This window comes from Pan paniscus, chromosome 9, assembly GCF_029289425.2.
Source record: "Pan paniscus chromosome 9, NHGRI_mPanPan1-v2.0_pri, whole genome shotgun sequence".
NCBI classification, from domain to species: Eukaryota; Metazoa; Chordata; class Mammalia; order Primates; family Hominidae; genus Pan; species Pan paniscus.
This window is the reverse complement of record NC_073258.2, coordinates 101,960,944-101,973,673: the sequence shown is the minus strand read 5'-3', so window position 1 is coordinate 101,973,673 and position 12,730 is coordinate 101,960,944. Positions and strand designations below refer to the sequence as shown.

The 12,730-nt window shown below is 36.1% G+C and overlaps 1 long non-coding RNA gene across 1 annotated transcript in view; it reads right to left on the bottom strand.

The window, feature by feature from the left end:
• Positions 1 to 4,493: 4,493 nt before the first annotated feature.
• Positions 4,494 to 12,730, bottom strand: part of LOC103783296 (uncharacterized) — a 31,626-nt gene continuing 23,389 nt past the window's right edge. The window contains exon 5 of the long non-coding RNA XR_008954605.2: positions 4,494 to 4,683. This is a non-coding gene — a long non-coding RNA (uncharacterized LOC103783296). The remainder of the gene's footprint in view (positions 4,684 to 12,730) is intronic.

Below are 12,730 nucleotides of genomic sequence, written 5' to 3'. Positions count from 1 at the left end.
ACTCCATCTCAAAAAAATAAATAAAAATAAATAAATAAAACAAAAAGCAACAAATTAAAACATACTACCAGAGAAAAATCCCTTAATCACAAAGAAAGGCAATAAGAAAGAAAGAAAGAAAGAAAGGAGTTATGAAACAACCAGAAAACAAACAACAAATTGGCAGTAGTAAGTCCTTATTTATCAATAAGAACACTGAATGTAAATTGACTCAATTAAAAGGCATACAGTGGCTGAATAGATAAAGAATCAAGAAGCAACTATATACTGCCAATAAGAAACCCATTTCACTTATAGACTGAAAGTAAAGGGGTTGAAAAAGATATTCCATGCAGCTAGAAACCAAAAACGAACAGGAGTAGCTGTACTTATTTCAGACAAAATAGACTACAAATCGGCCAGGCCCCATGGCTCACGCCTGTAATCCTAGCACTTTGGGAGGCTAAGACAGGTGGATCACAAGGTCAGGAGTTGAAAACCAGCATGGCCAAGATGGTGAAACCTCGTCTCTACTAAAAATACAAAAAAAAAAAAAAAAAAATTAGCTGGGTGTGGTGGCGGGCACCTGTAATCCCAGCTACTCGAGAGGCTGAGGCAGAGAATTGCTTGAACCCAGAAGGTGGGGGTTTCAGTGAGCCGAGACTGCACCACTGCACTCCAGGCTGGGCGACAGAGCGAGATTCCACCTCGAAAAAAAAAAAATAGACTACAAATCAAAGACTGTAAAAAGAGACAAAGAAAGTAATTATATAATGATAAAGGGGCCAAGTCAACAAATGGAAATAAAAATTATAAATATCTATGTACCCAACACCAGAGATCCCAAGCATATAAACCAAACATTGATAGATTAGAAGGGAGAGATTGACTGCAGTACAGTACTTGTAAGGAACATTAACACTCCACTCTCAGTATGCACAGATCATCCAAACAAACAAACAAAAAATCAGAGTTAAATTACACACTAGACCTAGTAGGTCTAACTGACATTTATAGAACATTTCACCCAACTGTTGCAAAATACAAATTCCTTTCATTAGAACATGAACATTCTCCAGATTAGACCATATCTTAGACTACAAAACAAGTCTCAAAGAATTCAGAGAAGTAGAAATCACCTCAAGTATCACTTGTGACCACAATGAAATAAAACTAGAAATCAATAACCAAGCAAATCTCAGAAGCTTCACAAACACATGGAAATTCAACAACATGCTCTTGAACATATTAAGTCAATAAAAAAATTATGAAGGAAATTTTAAAATTTCTTAAAATAAATTAATATGGAAATACAACATAGTAAAATCTATGGAATACAGCATAAGCAGTACTAAGAGGAACGTTTATAGCAATACATACCTATATCAAAAACGTAGAAAGATTTCAGATAACCTAATGGTGCACCTCAAGGAAATCGAAAAATAAGAATAAACCAAATCCAAAATGAGTAAAGGAAAGAAATAAGAATGATCAAAGCAAAAATAAATTGAGACTAAAAAAGTACAGAAGATCCATAAAATGAAAAATTGTTTTTTAAAAGATAAACAAAATCAACAAACTAAAAGCTAGACTAAGAAAAGCAAGAGACCCAAATCAACACACTAAAATCAACAAACTAAATCAACAAACTAAAAAGCAAACTAAAAGCTAGACTAAGAAAAACAAAAGACCCAAATAAGTAACATCAGAAATGAAAAAGGAGACAAAACAACTGAGATCTCATAAATATAATGAATCATTAGAAACTATTATGAATAATCATATACCAACAAGTTGGAAAAGCTAGAAGAAATGATTGAATTCTCAGATACATATAACCTATCAAGATTGAACCAGGAATAAAAAACTTTACTAAACCAATAATGAGTAATGAGATTGAAGCTGTGGTAAAAAGTCTCCCACCAAAGAAAAGCCCAGGACCTGATGGCTTCACTGCTACATTCTACCAAACATTTAAAGAACTAATACCAATACTATTCTGACTCTTCAAACAAATTGAAGAGGGTATACATCTAAAGTCAACCTGTGAGTCCAGCATCACCCTGATACCAAAACAAGGACACTGAAAAAAGAAAAATACTGACCAATATCACTGATTAACATAGGCAAAAATCCTCAACAAAATACTAGCGAACAGAATTCAATATCACAATAAAAAAATCATATACCATGATCAAGTGAAATTTATCCCAGGGATTCAAGGATGGTTCAACATATACAAATCAATAAATGTAATACATCATATTAGACTGTTGTGGGGTGGGGGGAGGGGGGAGGGATAGCATTGGGAGATATACCTAATGCTAGATGACCAGTTAGTGGGTGCAGCGCACCAGCATGGCACATGTATACATATGTAACTAACCTGCTCATTGTGCACATGTACCCTAAAACTTAAAAGTATAATAATAAAAAATAAATTTAAAAAATACATCATATTAATAGAACCAAGAACAAAAACTAAATAATTATTTCAATAGATGCAAAAAATGTATTTGGTAAAATTCAACATCCTTTATAAAAATTCTCATCAAACTTGATATAGAAGGAACATAACTCAAAATAATAAAGACCATATATGTCAAACCCACAGCTAACATCATACTGAATAGGGAAAAATAAAAGGCCTTTCCCCTAAGATCAGAAAGAAGACAAGGATACTCACTTTCACAACTTTTATTCAATATAGCACTGGTAGTCCTGGCCAGAGTAATTGGAAAGAGAAAGGAATGAAGGGCATGTAAGTTGAAAAGGAAAAAGTCAAATTAGCCTTGTTCACAGAAGACATAATCCTATGTTTACAAATACCTAAAGAACCCACACTGAAACTGCTAGAACTGATAAATGAATTCAGTAAAGTTACAGGACATAAAATCAACATTAAAAAATCAGTAGCACTTACATATTCCAAAAGCAAACAATCTGAAAAACAATAAAGTAAGCAATCTTATTTACAATAGCTACAAATAATTAAAATACCTAGGTATCAATTTAACCAAAAAAGTGAATGATAAATACAAGAAAAGCTATAAAGCATTGATGGAATAAATTGTAACACATGAAAACATGGAAAAATATTCCATGCTCATGGATTAAAATAATTAATATGGTTAAAATGTCACTACTACCCAAGGCAATTTACAGATTCAATGCAACCCCTATCAAAACACCAATGACGTTATTCACAGAAATGGAAAAAATAATACTAAAATTTATATGGAACCACAAAAGGCCCAGAATACTTGAAGCAATCCCAAAAAAGAACAAAGCTGGATGCAACACACTACCTGACTTCAAAATTTATTGCAAAGCTGTAGTAACCAAATCAGCATGGTACTGGCATAAAAACAGACACATAGACAAATGGAACAGAATAGACAACCCAGATATAAATCTATGCACTTACAGTCAATTCATCTTGGACAAAGCTACCAAGAACATACAATGGGGAAAGGACAGTCTCTAACATAAATGATACTAGAAAAACTGGATAGCTATATGAAGAAGAATAAAGCTAGACCCCTACCTCTCACCATATACAAAAATCTGATCAAAATGGATTAAAGATTTAAATCTAAAAGCTCAGACTATGAAAGTATTAGAAGAAAACATTGGAAAAATACTCCAGGACATTGGTCTAGGCAAAGATTTTTTGTAAGACCTCAAAAGCACAGATAACCGAAGTAAGAATAGACAAATGAGATTACATTAAGCCAAAAAGCTCCTGCACAGCAAAGGAAACAATCAACAAGTGAAGAGACAACCCACAGAACGGGAGAAAATATTTGCAGACTATCTATCCAACAAAGGATTAACAATCAGATTATGTAAGGAGCTCAAACAACTCAATAGGAAAAAAATCTAATAAAGTGATTTTAAAACGGGCAAAAGATATAAATAGACATTTCCCAAAAGAAGACATACAAATGGCAAACAAGTATATAAAAAGATGCTCAACATCACTAATCATCAGAGAAATGCATATCAAAACTATAATGAAATATCAACTTATCCCAGTTAAAATGGCATTTATCAAAAAGGCAATAACGAATGCTGGCAAGGAAGTGAGGAAAGAGGAACTCTTGTACATTGTTAGTGGAAATGTAAATTAGTACAGCCATTATGGAGAACAGTATGAAGGTTCCTCAAAAAATGAAAAATAGAATTGTCATATGATCCAGTAATTCCACTACTGTATATATAGCCAAAAGAAAAGAAACCAATATATTGGAAAGACATCTGCACGCCCATGGTTACTGCAGCACTACTCTAAATAGCTAAAATACAGAATCAACCTAAGTGCCATCAATGGACAAAAGGATAAAGAAAATGTTGTACATATACACCAAGAAGTATTATTCAGCCATAAAAAAGAAACATTGCATGTTCTCAGTCATATGTGGAAGCTAAGAGTGAATCTCATGAAAATAGAGAATAAATTGGTGGTTATAGAGGCCAGGAAAGGCAAGGGGGAGGGAGGAATGAAGAGAAGTTGATGAATGGTGTATTAGTCCATTCTCATGCTGCTAACAAAGACATACCTGAGACTGGGTAATTTATAAAAGAAAGAGGTTTAATTGACTCACAGTTCAGCTTGGCTGGGGAGGCTGCAGGAAAATTACAGTCACGGTGGAAGGGGAAGCAAACACATCTTTCTTCACATGGCGGCAGGACAGAGAGGAACTGAGCAAAAGGAATAAAAGTTCATTATAAAACCATCAGATATCATGAGAACTCACTATCATAAGAAGAGTATGAGGGTAATTGTCTCCATGATTCAATTACCTCCCACTGGGTCCCTCCCATGACCCATGGGGATTATGAGAACTACAATTCAAGATGAGATTTGGGTGGGGACACAGCCAAACCATATCATTCTGCCCCTGGCCCCTCCTAAATGTCATGATTTCACATTTGAAAACACAATCGTGCCCTTCCAACAGTCCCCAAAGTCTTAACTCATTCCAGCATTAACTCAAAAGTCCAAGTCCAAAGTCTCATCTGAGACAAGTCCCTTCCACCTATGAGCCTGTAAAATCAAAAGCAAGTTAGTTACTTCCTAGATACAATGGGGCCATTAAGTAAACACACCCATTCCAAATTGGAGAAACTGACCAAAAGAAAGGAGCTACAGGCACCATGCAAGTCTGAAATCCAATAGGGCAGTCATTAAACCTTAAAGTTCCAAAATGATCTCCTTTGACTCTATGTCTCACATCCAGTTCATGCTGATGCAAGAGGTGGACTCCCACAGATTTGGCAGCTCTGTCCCTGTGGCTTTCCAGAGTACAGCCCCTCTCCTGGCTGCTTTCATGGCTGGCATTGAGTGTCTATAGCTTTTCCAGGTGCACTGTTGGTGGAGCTACCATTCTGGGGTCTGGAGGATGGTGACTGTCTTCTCACAGCTCCACCAGGCTGTGCTCCAGTGGGGACTCTGTGTGGGGAGCCCCACTGGACCGTTCACCCTTTTAGCTTCCCATATTTGCCTTCCACACTACCCTAGCAGAGGTTCTCCATGAGGAGAACCTACAGCAAACTTGTGCCTGGACATCCAGGCATTTCCATACATCCTCTCAAATCTAGGCAGAGGTTCCCAAACCTCAATTCTTGACTTCTGTGCACTTGCATGCCCAACACCACATGTAAGCCACCAAGGCTAGGGGCTTGTACCCTCTGAAGCAAAGGCCTGAGATGTACACTGGCCCACTTTAGCCACAGCTGGAGCTGAAGCAGTTGGGATTCAGGGCACCATCTCCTGAGGCAGCATAGAGCAGGGGGGCCCTGGGCCCAGCTCAAGAAACAATTGTTCCCTCCTAGGCTTCCAGGCCTGTGATGGGAGGGGCTGCTGTGAGGGTCTCTGACATGCCCTGGAGACATTTTCCCCATTGTCCTGGTGATTAAAATTTGGTTCCTCATTACTCATGCAAATTTCTGCAGCCAGCTTGAATTTCTCCTTAGAAAATGGGTTTTTCTTTTGTACTGCATCCTCAGGCTGCAAATTTTCCAAATGTTAATGCTCTGCTTCCCTTTTAAACATAAGTTATAATTCCAAACCATATCTTTGTGACTACATAAAAATGAATGCTTTTAACAGCAAACAAGTCACTTCTTGAACACTTTGTTGCTTAGAAATTTCTTCTGCTAGATACCCTACATCAACTCTCTCAAGTTCAAAGTTCCACAGATCTCTAGGGCAGGGTAATATACTGCCAGTTTCTTTGCATAGCAAGAGTGACCTTTACTCCAGTATCCAACAAGTTCCTAATCTCCATCTGAGACCACCTCAGCCTGGACTTCATTGTCCATATCACTATCAGCATTTTGGTCAAAGCCATTTAACAAGTCTCTAGGAAGTTCCAAGCTTTTCACATCTTCCTGTCTTCTGAGCCCTCCAATTCTCTAGGAAATTCCAATCTTTCCCACATTTTCCTATCTTCCCCTGAGCCCTCCAATTCTCTAGGAAATTCCAATCTTTCCCACATTTTCCTATCTTCCTCTGAGCCCTCCAAACTGTTTCAACCTATGCCTGTTACCAAGTTCCAAAGTTGCTTCCACATTTTTGGGTATCTTTACAGCAGCACCCCACTACCTGGTACCAATTTACTATACTAGTCCATTCTCATGCTGCTAATAAAGACATATCCAAAACTGGGTAATCTGTAAGGGGAAAGAGGTTGAATTGACTCACAGTTCCACATGGCTGGGGAGGCCTCAGGAAACTTAAAATCATGGCAGAAGGGAAAGCAAACACGTCCTTCTGCACATGGCAGCAGGTGAGAGGTACCAAGTAAAAGGGGGAAAAGCCCCTTATAAAGCCACCAGATCTCATAAGAACTCACTATCATGAGAACAGCATGAAGGTATCTGCCTCTCTGATTCAATTACTTCAGTTACATAACATGTGAAGATTATGGGAACTACATTCAAGATGAGATTTTGGTGGGGACACAGCCAAATCGTATCAAATGAGTACAAATATACAGTTTGATAGAATAAATAAGACCTAGTGTTTGATGGGTCAGCAGGGTAACTATAGTTTACAATAAGGTATTGCACAAATTCTTGTCTTCTAGCTATTTGTCATCTAACAGTATTGTAAACTATAAAATGGTTTTAGCATAAAGAAAAGAAAAATATTTAAGGTGATAGATATATCAGGTATACTGATTTGATCACTGTAAATTATATGAATGTATTAAATTATTACATGTACTCCAACTAGGTACATCTATTCAGTTAAAAATAGCAAAAGGACAAAAAAAGATATACCATGCAGTCACTAATGAAAAGAACCCTGAAATGGATATATTGATATTGTTCAAAGTAGGCTTCACAGCAAAGAAAATTATCAGAATAAGAAGAAAATTACATAATAATATAAGGGGCATTTGATCAAGAAAATAAAATAATTCTGAATGTATATGCATCAAACAGTGTTTGTAAATACATGAAGACAAAACTAATAGAACTGAGGAAAAATAGACAAATTCACAATACAGTTGGAGCCTTCAACACTTCTCCCTCAGTAATAAATAGAAGTAGACAGAAAAATAGCAAGGATATAGATGAAGTGAACATCACCATCAACCAACTGAAATGCTATAGAGCCTCACACCCCCAAACAGCACAATACACATTCTTTTAAACCACAGATGGAACATTCACCAGCACAGACCATATTCTGAATCAGAAAACTTAAATTTATAAGAATTGAAAGCATGCAAAGTATGATCTGACAATAATGAAATTGACATAGAGAAATGCTAGGTTCTGAGGATGTGAAAAGATACAGTCTATATTCCCAAGAAACATGGAGTCTAACTGGAGACACATTTAACCATTAAACTCTGTACTACATGCCATATGCTGTACACAAAATACAACACAACATGGAAAGTGCTCTGATACAACAATAAATTTCTCTGATTGCACTGGCAGTGTCCAGGTAGGTTTCACAGAGGAAGTAATATCTAATCTAGACTTTCAGTAAAAAAAAAAAAAAAAAAAAAAAGAAACTTTTATTTAAAATGAGATACCAAAGGAATTGTGAAGATGTTTTGATTTTTAAGTTGAAATTACATATAAACACAGAAAACACACACAGTAATTTCAAATATAGACTAACTTCCAAATCTCTTCAAAGATAGTTGTCATAAAAGAGAATAATAACTGAAAACAAGAGATGACTTTGAAAGTCCTGGTAAATATTTTTGGCAAAAAAGCAGCTTGGAAGGCAGGCCTCCCAGTGAGAAAGAAAGAACAATTTTATTCATTCAGTATCAAAATCATAAATTGTGTATTCCAAAAAAAAAAGAAAGATGAAGAAATGCAAGTAATAATAAAGGGAGCTACAGACATCTCATTGTTTTTGCATTTAATACTAGAAAGACATGTATCATAATTGGAGTTGACCTAAGTGAGGTGGCATAAACTGCTTAAATTTAGTACTAAAATCAAGCACAAAATGAAATTAATTGGGTATCTCTAATAATATGATTAATGGTTATTCTGCTTCATGGTAATTAGCCAGAAATATTAGCCATATGTATGAAGATTTATAACATTTCTTTTACCAAATAAAAGTATTTCTAAATCCAGTTAATAAAAGGAAAGGGGAGAGTAACAGAGCAGAAAGTTTATTTATATCCCTCCTAAAAACTCCGTTTTCAAAGCAGGTCTTTCAGTTCCTTATCAGTAAGTATCCATAGGCCTGGACTTCTAGGATCATCATCACCATCACCACCAATTGTTATTATTAGCAGTTACAATCTAATGAACAGTCTATTAGCCTGTGTGATGGTTAACACTGAGTGTCAACTTGATGGGATTGAGGGGTGCAAAGTATTGATCCTGGGTGTGTCTATGAGGGTGTTGCCAAAGGAGATTAACATTTGAGTCAGTGGGCTGGAAAAGGCAGATCCACCCTTAATCTGGGTGGGCACAATCTAATCAGCTGCCAGTGCAGCCAGGATATAAAGCAGGCAAAAAAAAAAAACAGGAAAAGACCTCAGCCCACCTACATCTTTCTCCCATGCTGGAAGTTTCCTGCCCTTCGGACTCCAAGTTCTTCAGCTTTGGGACTCAGACTGGCTTCCTTGCTCCTTAGCTTGCAGGCAGACTATTGTGGGACCTTGTATCATGTGAGTTAATACTATATGGTAAACTCCCTTTATATATATATCCATCCTATTAGTTCTGTCCCTCTAGAGAACCCTGACTAATACAGTCTGCATGGGATGACATAATAAAATACCAAAGACTGGGTAGCTTAAATGACAAGATTTATTTTGTCACTGTTCTGCAGGCTGGAAGTCTGAGGTCAAGGTGCCAGAGTTGGTTTCTGGTGGGGCCTCTCTTCCTGGCTTGCAGATGGCTGCCTTCTTAGTGTGTCCTCCCAGTCCTTCCTCTGGGTTCACATGTATGTAGAGGGGGGAAGAGAGCAAGAGAGAGAGAGAGAGAGAACTCTATCTTTCCTCTTTTTATAACGACAGCAGTCATATCAGATTAGGCTCCATCCTTATAACCTCAATCAATCTTACTGCCTCCTTAAAGGCCCTACCTCCATATATAGTCAAATTGGGGGTTAATGCTTCAACATATGAATTGGGTGGGGTAGCACACAATTCAGTCCATAATAAACACCTACCACATACCACATATTATACCAACTTTAGTATCTCAATGTGCTCCTACATCAACCTTACTAGATACTAAGTAATCCACTTTGAAAATCAGTAAACAGCCATACAAAGAATTTAAATAACTAGTCATATGACAAGTAAAATAGAGAAAATATTGTAAAATATGTTTCAACTTCCAGGAAAAACTTGGTGGCAACTAAGTTATGAATTATTCCACTTCTCTAGAAAGCCATAGGGAAATAAGAATAATCAGAAAAAAAATGCACATTCAATGGTCAACAAAGGCAGAACACAGAATAAATACCTCCAAGCTACAAATTTTGTGTAAATGCTGCCTGTAGCAAAATTGTTAGTGACATCTTGCAGAAAACTGAAATGAGATATGATAAAACTCAAGGTGAAGGAGGGGACAATGGGAGAATAGTGTGACAACTATCACCACATAAACATACCCAGGAGAGGACCACACTCTGAATGGGAACTGCTATGAGCAAGGCTGGGGAGCACACTTGGAGGCAGAGAAAGAGAGCTCAGAAGTGACCCAGGGCTAGTAGATAATAACATAATTTTAAAAATCTTCTATATGTAAGGGAGATTTTCCAGAAGGCATGATCTCTTCCTTGGTGATACAGGTAGATTAGAACCTGAAGAAGTTTAGGTATGGCAGTAGAACCTCCTCTGAGCCAAGATAGATTCAAAAAGCAGTAGAGAAAATGAAATAAAACCTAGCTCTGTCACTGTAACAGAGGTGACAGCCTTTGAGTTATAGAGGTGCCAGGTTACCCTGGTCTTTCCCCTTTCCCCAACGTGAGATTCTTGTAAACAGCTGGTTCATAAATATAAAATTAAATCAAGTGTGAGAAACAAAAAGAATAATCACTGCATCTACACAACAATTTTATATTTTAAAAATGGGAAAAGAGTTTATCAGGGGAAAGCAAATCAAAACCATAATAAAATACCAACTCACTATAGTTAGAATGGTGATTATCAAAAAGACAACGGAAAACAAGTGTTGTGGAAGAACAGAGAAGAAGGAACACATAGACACCATTGATGGGATTATAAATTAGTAGAGCTGCTATGAAAAACAGTATAGGGGCTCCTGAAAAAATTAAAAACAGAACTCCCATATGATTCAGCAAACCCACTTATTGGTATATATCCAAAGGAAATGAAACCAGCATATTGAAGAGATATCCACACTCTTGTGTTTATTGCAGCGCTATCTATAATAACCAAGATCTGTAATCAACCCAAGTGTCCAACAACACATGAATCGATAAAGAAAATGTGGCATATATACAGAATGGAATACTATTCAGCCATAATAAAGAATGAAATCCTGTAATTTGAGACAACACGGATGGACCTGGAGGACATTATGTTAAGAGAAATAAGTTAGACACAGAAATATAAATACCACATAATCTCACTCATATGCAGAATTTTAAAAATTCATTGATATCACAGAAGCAGATAGTAGAATGTTCACCAGAAACTGGAGAGAGGAGGGGAAAGGGGAGGATGGGAAGAGGATGCTCAACGGGTACAAAGTTACAATTAGATAAGAGAAATAAATCCTGGTGTTCTACTTCATGTTCTCACTCCTGAGTGGGAGTTGAACAATGAAAACTCATGGACACAGGAAGGGAAACAATGCACACCAGGGCCTGTCAGCGGGTGGGAGTCAGGTGGGGGTAGGGAGAGCATAAGGATAAATAGCTAATGTATGCTGGGCTTAAAACCTAGGTGATGCGTTGATAGGTGCAGCAAACCACCATGGTACAAGATTACCTATGTAACAAGCCTGCATGTTCTGCACATACTATCACAGAACTTAAAATAAGAATTTTTAAAAAATTCTGGTATTCTATTGCACAGTAGGGTAATGATGGTAACATTAAGGTATTGTATATTACAAAATAGCTAGAAGAGAGGCTTTTGAATGGCCTCACTGCAAAGAAATGATAAATGCGTGAAGCAATGGATACATGAAATACCCTGATTCAATCATTATACAATATATATATAGTAAAACATAAAATTATACCCATAAATATATACAATTGCATGTCAATAAATAAATAAATAAATATTGGAAATAACAAAATAGTTTTATTTTAAAAATCAGCAATGTTGACACTGATAATATGAAAATTGTAAACCACTAAGTTTTGGACAAATATTGAAGAAAGAAAACCACAAAGCAGAAATACAAACACTCAGGGAAGAGATGGCCAGAAAACAGTGGCTTATGATAGAACAATAAGTGTAGATGAATCAAGAACTTGAAAAACTCAAGGATTAAAAATAGAAAAAAGGCCAAAAAAAAATTTCAGAAATCAAGACTAAATTTGATGAAAAATAAATATGAAAAAGCCTTGACAAAATTCAAACTCATTCCCAATGAAAAATTCAAGACAGTAAAAAGCTATAAACACTTAGTAATACATGTGTATGTGTATATATATGTACATATGTACATATATTACATATATGTACATATATTACTGTGTGTATATATTTTATACTGTGTCTGTGTATGTTCCCATTCAGAGAACATTCAGAGACAATAAGAAGCTATGAATACTTAGTGTGTGTATATATATATATATATATACACACACACACACACACACATGCACACACACATATATACATATTACATATAACTTATCATCAGCATATAACATTGTTACATATGTGTATATATACATATACATATATTTATCTCTCACAATCCTAAAGCAGCATTGGACCCAATGAGGAAACACCACAGGAACTCCAATTAAGTTCAGAAATAAGGCAAGGATGATTATCTCTACTACTTAGCATAATACTAGACACATAAGTCGCTGCATTTAGAAAAGATAAAAGCGGCATAAAAATTACAGAAGATGAAATAAAATCATCTTTATATGCAGATAATATGGTGGTATACTTGGAAAATCCTACTAACTCAATAGAATTCATTGAAGTAGTAGGTTATGAAATTAACACTCAAATATCAGTAGAATTAGTATACACAAATAGTAGCCATGAGGAGATAAAAATAAAAAGAAAATTACACTTATATAGCAACAGAA